This window comes from Pelobates fuscus, chromosome 2 (genome assembly GCF_036172605.1).
Source record: "Pelobates fuscus isolate aPelFus1 chromosome 2, aPelFus1.pri, whole genome shotgun sequence".
In the NCBI taxonomy this organism is placed as follows: Eukaryota; Metazoa; Chordata; class Amphibia; order Anura; family Pelobatidae; genus Pelobates; species Pelobates fuscus.
The window spans coordinates 67,877,296-67,887,639 of NC_086318.1; positions in this window are offsets into that span (position 1 = coordinate 67,877,296).

Here is a 10,344-nt window from a genome sequence, read left to right on the forward strand (position 1 = left end):
GGCTGCATTTTTTTCTTTTTTCTCTGAACGATGAAGACAGGGACCAGCTCTCTGTATCTAGCGCAGAAACCCGCCATTTAATGCAACTACAGCTCTTATACACACACAATGAAAGCCATGTGTTTTTTCCCCTATGGTTGTTAGCGGGGGCCTCATGTTTGAGTTTTGCCTAAGCCATAGCAAAGTCTAGACTCACCACTGTTCCAAGCAATTATAGCGAGCACAGCCTGCTGCAGTGCTTATAGTGCCAATATTACCTTGGCTTCCTCCCAGAGTAAGTAGTCACACCATTTAACAATGGTTTACCAACTTACCTTGGTCACCCTCGGCGCCAAATGCCATATTCTCTGCTATCGAAAGCTCCTGCCAACTGAGCTAGTAATGCCGTGCAGGACTGCGCTCATTAATCTCTGAGCTCTCAGCCAATGAGCCGGCCCTGTACAACAGCAATAGCTCAGTGAAGCGAACAGAAGCTCCTTGCAGGACAGTCAGCTGTCCGGTGGGTGTCTTTAGTGTTAAACAGGTCAAGAACAGGTTAACACTTCTATGTAAAACTGCTCCTAGGCCTCCAGGCACCATAACAATTTCAATGAAATGATCACATGCTACACAAACTTAAGCCCTGCACTCAAACTCCCACTACTCTTGGGCGGCAGCAGTGGCTATCCTATTCATCAGCCCAAATACAAAATTAAAAAGTTATCTGAGTGCTATCCTAACCCTATGTACGTTTCAATGATGATGATTTCAGTATCACTCTATTGGCCATTAAACTGTAAGCTCACCTGCCACGGCAAGGCAAACCAATTAGGTGAGTCCTACACAAGTTGTTATGGTGCCTGGAGTGTTCCTTTAAGTAGACTCATTTCCTGTATTTTAGTTTGTTTGTAGCTGTTTAAAACGTATCACTGGCCCCTGTGGCAGCAACCAGGGGATAGACTGTAAAAGCTTTTGGTTTGTTTGAGCATTTTTCTTGCAAAGTGCCTTTTGTTTTCTAATTGATTTTGTTTCTGCTTTTTCAGCGCGCCAGACGTCAGCTACCTGATGATGTTGAGCAGAAAGTAGATCAACTTCCAGGTATATTAAAACACTGTGTGTGATTGCTGTGTATATATGTAAGTGTATATCTATCCATCTCCATGGAGACTGAACTAGTTCTAGCATTTTAAAACCTGTAGCAGACCTAACGTGGACCCACCAAAGAGCAAGCTAACCGAGCTCCAGTCAATTCTGACTATTCTCATAAACTCTTGTTTATAGCTTATAATTAAATACTTACTCCAATCATCATAACAGCTATAGCCCTCTGTAATGGTTATGATGCTAGGAGTACTCTGGCCTAGTTCATATGTAATTGGGCAAACTGTTTTGCAAGGATTTGCCCTCATACCAGGGTTCTACCAGACGCAGAGCTTCAGAAGCCGGAAGCCAATACCGTCAGTCATTCAGTGACTGAGAACGTCAACTGAGCTCTCTCATGGAATATGCACAAAATTCACATTATCCGAACACTCGTTCCAGACTGGCTAATGACACTCATTTAAATATCTCTGTATGTACAGATTTCCAAGCACCATAACCACGGCAAATCACTGAAGTGGTTATGGTGCTTGGAGGAACCCTTTAACATTAAGATTTCTATAGTTAGATTGTTTCCTGAAAACAATGCACAGAATATACAATGTTGATGTTTCTGGCACGTTAGATTGCAGAGTTGATGTTTTCGGGAAGGTAGTTCCCCTTATGTACACTCAACAAAATTATAAACACAACACTTTGGTTTTTGCCCCCATTTTTCATGAGCTGAACTGAAAGATCTAAGACTTTTTATTATTATTATTATTTTATTTTTGTATTTTTGAAATACAGGTGAGTACAACAGTGCCTGCATTGCCACAACAGCATTCCCATGCTCATTCGATATAAGCAAACACAAGTTCTGGCATGTTGTGTGTGCACATTTTTGTATTAATAAATTAAAGTTTTGAACCTAGTGTAACGTAACAGAAGTATAGTAAAATACAAGGTGAAACGTTGCCTGAGCCACCGTGCGCTTGCAGGTGAGTACCGTAGTTAAGATAATGGATGCAATGCTTCCATTCTATTGTGTTGTGAGGCTAGGACCTGGGTGCAGTTAGCGTGTCTCCGGGTTGATCTTTGTTCTAGTAACGTCCCCACCCCTTCCTGTTATGGACGCACTTTGACTGACAGTCACTCACTCACTGACAGACGCACACACTCACTGATAGATGCATACACTCATTGACAGACACACACTCTCATATACACTGACGAACAATGGCATACACACACTCACTGATTTGACACACTGATAGACAGACATACACTTACTCGGACACACACTCACTGACAGACCCACTGACAGAGTGATGCCAGGGAGCCGGAATATGACGTCATATTCCGGCTCCCGGCATTACTGCGGGCCGCGCAAGGGAGTTGAGCAGAGAGAGCTCTGGGGAAAGTGCTCCCTCGCCACCCGCCCGCCCGGGGGAGCCATTTTTTGCCGCCCCCTGGAAATTTCCACCCAAGGCAAATACTTGAAAATGAGAGAAATATCAATGTATCTTTCCTGGTAAAATATTTTATAAATAAATAGATGCGATGGAGGGATCTACAATGGCGTTCTGTGTGTCAAGTGCAAAATATGTGGTGGCATTCTTGGATAGCAAGATAAGCAGAAAGTATATAAGCGATAACAAGATGCAACTCATTATAACATAATGCTAGCTGGTGGAGCTTTGAGTACTTAGTGTCTGGCATCATCATTTCCTCATTAGGCGTTAGGAAGCTTCATTGTGCCTCTTCATACTGGGGCTGTCAGTCCCGATGGAGTGAATGTCGTTATGTTGGCAACATCCCACCAATGTGCGGGTCCCGTCTTGTAATCGGGTGGATGCCTAGTGCTTGCAAGGATTGTGCCACTTCCATCAGCGAGGTCAGCCGGTGGCTGTGCCCTTCCCGTTCGGCGATGACTGTTCTTGGGTATCCCCATTTATACTGTATGTCCACTGCTCTCAGCTGCATTATGCGCAGCACTTTAGTGTCTGGTGGCTCAGGTCCTGGTAGAAGTTTAAGGTGTAGTCTTCAAATGCGTACGGGGTTTGTCCCCAGATGGTGCGGAGAAAGCTTTCTTCAACTGAGCGGGATTTAAAGCTCATTATTATCTCTTGTGGAGTCTGGGTTATTGCGTGTGTGTCCCGATAAATGTAATAGGCCATCTAGAGTCAGTCCCTTGGCCTGCTTGGGCGGTAGGACAGCCAGGAGCAGTCCCTTAATAAAGTGCGGTAGTTCGTCTACGGTCACAGTGTCAGGGATCCCCCTCACCTTTAGGTTCCGTTGTCTTGCCATATGCTCCAGCTGTCCCACTTGTGCGTTTAACTGTGTGCACGTGGCTACCAGCTTCTGTGTCTGCATTGCCCTTATTCGGCCTGTAAGAGTACGCAGCTCAGTCTTAAGACCTGTTAGTTCCGCCGTGAAGAAGGCCTTAAGGTCAGTCAACATGCCTGATAGATCAACCTTAGTAGCCAGTGGGGTTTCCGTTTGTCGTGGTGGTACAGTCTGGTGCTTCCGTTGGGGTGTTGGGGTCGGCACATCACTCAGGTAGTCGTCCTCTGAGGCAGTGACTGCAACCCCAGGTCCTGAAAGGCATCCGCCATTTTGGGTCTTCATGCCTGGGACAAGAGTTGTGTTCGGCCCCTGGGGTTTCCCTGAATGTTTCCCCATATCATACCGGGTCTCCCGCAGGTTTTTTTGTGTCGTGGTGAGGTTGGTTGACTGGGTTTCGTGGCTGTTTCTCTGTGCTTTAGTCAGAGCTCAGGTGCCATGCGTCTTGTCAGCTCGCCAATTAGCTCCGCCCCCCCTAAGACTTTTTCTATGTACACAAAAGGCCTATTTCTTTTAAATATTGTTCACAAATCTGTCTAAATCTGTGTTAGTGAGCACTTCTTTGCCGAGATAATCCATCTACCTCACAGGTGTGGCTTATCAAGATGCTGATTAGACAGCATGATTATTGCACAAGTGTGCCTTAGGCTGGATAAAATAAAAATCCACTCTAAAATGTGCAGTTTTACTGTATTGGGCGGGTCCGAAAACCAGTCAGTATCTGGTGTGACCACCATTTGCCTCATGCAGTGCAACACATCTCCTTCACATAGAGTTGATCAGGTTGTTGATTGTGGCCTGTGGAATGTTGGTCCACTCCTCTTCAATGGCTGTGCGAAGTTGCTGGATATTGGCAGGACCTGGAACACGCTGTTGTATACGCCGATCCAGAGCATCTCAAACATGCTCAATACGTGACATGTTCGATAAGTATGCTGGCCATGCAAGAGCCATGTTTTCAGCTTCCATGAATTTTGTACAGATCCTTGCAACATGAGCCTGTGCATTATCATGCTGCAACATGAGGTGATGATCGTGGATGAATAGAACAACAATGGGCCTCAAGATTTCGTCACGGTATCTCTCTGCATTCAAAATGACATCAATAAAATGCACCTGTGTTCATTGTCCATAACATACGCCTACCCATAACATAACCCCACCACCACCATGGGCCACTCGATCCACAACGATGACATCAGCAAACCGCTCACCCACATGAGGACGATGAGCATCCAGATGAGCTTCCCTGAGACGGTTTCTGACAGCTTGTGCAGAAATTCTTCGGTTATGCAAACCGACTGTTGCAGCAGCTGGTGGTTGGTCTCAGACGATCTTGGATGCGAAGATGCTGGATGTGGAGGTCCTAGGCTGGTGTGGTTGCAAGTGGTCTGTGGTTGTGAGGCCGGTTAGATGTACTGCTAAATTCTCTGAGAAGCCTTTGGAGATGGCTTATGGTACAGAAATGAACATTCAATTCAGAGTCAACAGCTCTAGTGGACATTCCTGCAGTCAGCATGCCAATTGCACTCTCTATCAAAACTTGTGACATCTGTGGCATTGTGCTGTGTGATAAAACTGCACATTTTAGAGTGGCTTTTTATTGTGGCCAGCCTAAGGAACACCTTTGCAATAATCATGCTGTCTTATTAGCATCTTGATATGCCACACCTGTGAGGTGGATGGATTATCTCAGCAAAGGAGAACTGCTCACTAACACGGATTTAGACAGATTTGTGAACAATATTTGAGAGAAATAGGCCTTTTGTGTACATAGAAAAAGTCTTTTTTATGTCTTTGAGTTGAGCTCATGAAAAATGGGGGTAAAAACAAAAGTGTTGTGTTTATAATTTTGTTCAGTGTATATTTCCAGACACTTGTAATCCTAACCCCCGTATCTCCCTTGTGTGTCTCCCCATACAGGGGGACAGCCTCCTACCCATAATCCACTACTGGCTGATACCAGAATATATCTGGAGTTTCAGCCAACCTTAATGTTCCCATTATTTATAATGACAATGCTGAGCATATCCCATAAACTCAGCAGGTGTGTATAGTTCAGCACTTGGCAGTAGTTTCATTCAGTAAAAGTCAAACTGTTTTTTGAGCTACGTTCTCCAGTCATGTTTTTAAATGAATGGAGCTAGTGGTGGCCACTCTTTTAAACATAATAAATGTTCTCCCCATGAAATCTGTAAAAGACGTCAGATGTCGGGGAAGACTGAATGCATGGGATGTGGTCACAGGCGCCTGACGGGACCCAGGTAAGGAGTTAAACCATGACAGACTGGATAATGTCCATGACAGACTGGAGTCGATACAATATTTACTGTAGATCTAGCTCACTGACATCTATTGAAACTGGAAGGCATGTACATGGCGTCTTCCTGTTATGTCATCAAGCACGGGGGACTTCTCGCAGCTGGGATTTTTATTGTTTACTCGGTATTTATCTTTTCTTTCAGTGTTTTTATATTCCTTGATTTAACCCCTTAAGGACCAAAGTTCTGGAATAAAAGGGAATCATGACATGTCACACATGTCATGTGTCCTTAAGGGGTTAAAGCTGCTCTCTGGGTCTGTGTCATCTATAATGGCATTACCTACTCTACTTAATGTAATTGTCTTATTTATTTATTTATTGAGTGATACTGTCTGCTGACATTTCTAAATGTTGTATTTTTTTCTTGTTACTAATTCCCTGGATGTCCAGAGATCCGAGATGCTCCTAAAGGTGACACCAGCTCCCAGACAGAGAACGCAAAGCTGAGTGCTTTGCAGAAAAAGCTGGACATTGAGCTAAAGGTGAAGCAGGGAGCAGAGAATCTGGTTAAAGCATATTCCAATGATCCTCCCAAAGTAAGTCGGATACATTGAAGTTGTGTTTAAAAAGAAAGAACCATTTTTTATGTTCACATAACATGCCTTTTACACACTAACAGCATTCAAGCTGCTTTAAGCAGATAGTTTGCTGGTGATATAATATTTGTTCCTGAAATTAAGAGAGGCGATTCAACTGTATATCCAAGAGTTTCTCGACATCTCTCACAGTGAAATAGTTGAAGGCATGCGCTTTTTTAAATCAATCATGAAGCATTTTTCAAAATTCTAATTGAAAAGAATGAATGTTTTTATTTTATTTTATTATTCTCCTTCCATGATGCGTGTCTCTAATTTAGTCTGCCTGCAAAGAAGCACTGTAGTGTGCTTAGTGCCCGTTACCCCAGATGCAAGCATTCCGCTGCTGTATTTTGAGCCATAAAGGCTCTCGTATACTGAAAGGGAAACAAAGTGAACTGGATTTATCGTCCCTGCATGTTATGTATAAGGATTGCCTGACATAATAATAGTTTAATATCTGGGTGAAAATCATTGTTTGAGATCAATGAGAATCACACAGAGTCCACGTGTGTCCTGGGTTGTGAGTAGTTAGAGTTTATTTCCTAGAATGAGGTTAATTAATCCTATATCTCTCCATACAGTTTAATCAGCTATCTGACTATTCTTATTACTGTTACAGAATGCCAAACATATTGCCGCTGCCCAGAAAAAACTTAAAGGCAGTGAGAAAAAAATAGCCAAGTTGCGAAGTCGAATCCAGTCCCTTATAAAAGGTAAACGTTCTGTCCTCATATGCAGCTTGAAAGAATATTAATGGGTAACAATTTTTGTGAGTTTTAGTTTTTAGAGTTTGGCTGTGTGTCTGGGCTATGAGATATTCTGGTTTTTATATTTGATGATCCATAAGACACCTGTGGAGGTACAGAGTCCAGGGATGTAACTACTCTTTAAAGAAACAATCCGAGCACCATAACCACTACAGATCATTATTGTTATGGTGTCAGGAGTGCCCTGGTGGCTCCATTGTAAGGAGTCTAATTGTTTTTGAATGGCTCAGGGCTTAGATCAGGAGAGCTAAGAGAAGTCCGTCTGCCCGGCTCTCCAACATCAGTAGTGTACGCAGAGAGCTGCGCCTTGGAAGAAACAAACTGTTCAAAACTGCACTGACGTCTAATAATGTGTTTCCAGGGCAGTACTTACACCATAACCACTACAGCGAGCTTTAACTCTATTATAAGGAGGTATAAGAGAGCTGTACATATCCCATAAACCTCTACACTCCAAGCTTTTATGAGATAATGTACAGCTTTTTCCAATTACATCGCCTTTACATTCCCTCTTAGAAGTGGGAGGTAAAGGGAGTAATGAGAAGGTGCAAACAAATATTATATTATTTCATAAAATTAAATATCCGACGGTCTATGCTTGGATATAGTGTTTTTTTATTTTATTCTCTGTTGCAGTGAGCTTAAAATAATTAGAGTATTATTGATCACTGTGTATAATACACAATACTTACATTATATTATATCTCAACCTTTACAGAACAACCATCGTTACCAGCTCCGGAGACGGACATTAACACTGTTGCTCCTTCGCTGTTGGTGACGGACACACAGGAGCCAGAGCCGGCTGGGTATTCACTTTACATCTTTCTCATCAATGTTGTTAGGAACTGAATCCATCCCAGTTTACACCACCACACCTGCTGATTATCTATATGTCTGTCGTATGTTTGTCTACGGCTGTCTACATTTCAATCACAGATACATTTTATAAGGCTGCCTACAGTTTGCATGCTTGTGTCGCCAGATCTCCTTATCTTTGCAGGACTCCTGTGAATTCTGCATTCTGCCAGGCAGGGTGTGAGAGTGCTTTGGATGTCACACAGGAAGCACAGAATGTAGAATTCTATACGGTGCAAAGACATAGAAATCGGCAACTCTAGTGAGAAGTATTCTTGGGGTGTCCTTTAAATAATGTCATGTTTATAGCAGCATTATTGTCAGATATAATGAGTATAGTGATATGACAACCAGATAAACTATGCATTTCTTCCTTCTCATAGCGATTTTCCAATCTTACCTTTAAAACCAATTACCCTACCGGATGTGGAACATGACTTTGAGACACCTAGTCAAACAATTTCAGCTTATATTAAGATCCAGAATATACTGGCCCAGGTAAAGCTCTAAGATGTGCAGGTTGGTCTCTGACTAACAGTCGCTCTCACAAACTTTTAATAATATGGTAATTTAACAAAATCTTTTGCAAAATACTAATAAATGTGACATAAATCACCTTAAGTGTTAGTGCAGTAAGGCAAGTATTTGGTTTCCTTAAGGCTGATTATATTCTTATATAAAACATACATAGAGAGAAATATATGCAAATACATTGTAGTATGTTTTAAGTATTAAATCGTTCTCGAATGTCTAACATTAGAGATGTGTCTCTCCCTCTCCTCTCCTGCTCGGACTAACACGGGAACATTAGCGCAAGTAGTGAAGAGCCGGCAGTGACTGGATTAGATCGTCAGCTAACACTCTCAGCCCATTGTGAGCAAAGGATAGAAATGTACTTACATTAGCTAACGATGGGCAGCCGACTCTCTCAGCCAATCACTGACGCCTCCTCACTGCTCGCACAACTTCTTCTACTTTAGCCTGAGCTAAAGAGACAGAGACTGGAGTCACATCTTTAGTGTTAAATTGGTCAAAAACAGGTTAACAGTTACATGTAAGACTGCGCCTTTTTTGGTTTGTTTGAGCATTTTTCTTGCAAAGTGCCTTTTGTTTTCTAATTGATTTTGTTTCTGCTTTTTCAGCTCGCCAGAGGTCAGATACCTGATGATGTTGAGCAGAAAGTAGATCAACTTCCAGGTATATTAAAACACTGTGTGTGTGATTGCTGTGTGTATATATGTAAGTGTATGTCTATCCATCTCCATGGAGACTGAACCAGTTCTAGCATTTTATAAAAGCTCTCTGTATTTTGTAACTTGGGGTAATATCCTCTCACAGTCTGGTAAGAGCGACCTGTTCTATTCCAGTTGGTGTTACATTTTCTGTAACGCTGCTTTATTACATGTCCCTTATCCCTTCTCCCTATTTGGGAAGCACTGTAGCAGTTCCCCTAGCAAGACGTCCCTTCTCCTCTGACACCATGATGGCAGCTTCATTGCCGGCACATTGCAGAGAGAACGGAGAGACACAAACTGTCAAATGAGGTATGAGTACAAAATATCTGCTAATTTATGTGACCCCACCCGACTCCCCCATCCTTAATGACACTCCCACTTATTCCACCTACACCCACCACACCCACACATGCCTCTTATCCGGCTAGCTTTCAGCCCGCCTCCTCCGGGCCTTGAAGTGTCTGTTTAAATAAAAGTTTATGTATTGTGTAGTTTTTCTAACCTTGATTGAACAATACTATCTGTAAATCACATAGTGATCTGTCTTTCTTTTTAATTTTCAGAGTCTCCAGAGACTCACAACTCTCTCCACACTGTCAAAGGCTCATCAACTAGTGATGGGTTCTCCACTGTTGACCTGAACTCTTCTACAAGTGACCTCTCATTGGAAAGTACTGGTGGGTCATAGCTGTAATAACTTGCTTTTTCATTTTACAATAAGGTGGATGCTTTAGCGACTGTAAGACAGGAAATCATAACTTTTTGAACAGTTATTGCACATATTTTGAATATGAGATTGTAGACTTTATTGAGCAACAGATCACTCACATTATATAGCGCGAAAACATACAGATTGAAATAAACAGTGCAGAGGAAGGCTGTGCCTCGTTAGTTTTACAGAAATATAAATGGGTCCCGTGCACATTTAAGAAATAACTAAATACAGAGTATTAAAGGAATACTACATACACTATAACAACCACAGTTATAGGATGTATGGTGCCTGGAGCATCCTTTTACCATCCCATTGTAAGATGTCAAACTTTTTTTTGTGTGAACCTGTGTTCTGTCAGGAACCTACGGCCACATCCGCTGCATTCAATGTTCTCCAACCAGAGAGATCCCTATAAAATAAAGTATGGCCATTGATGGACCATGTTCATTGGCCAGAGGGGGCT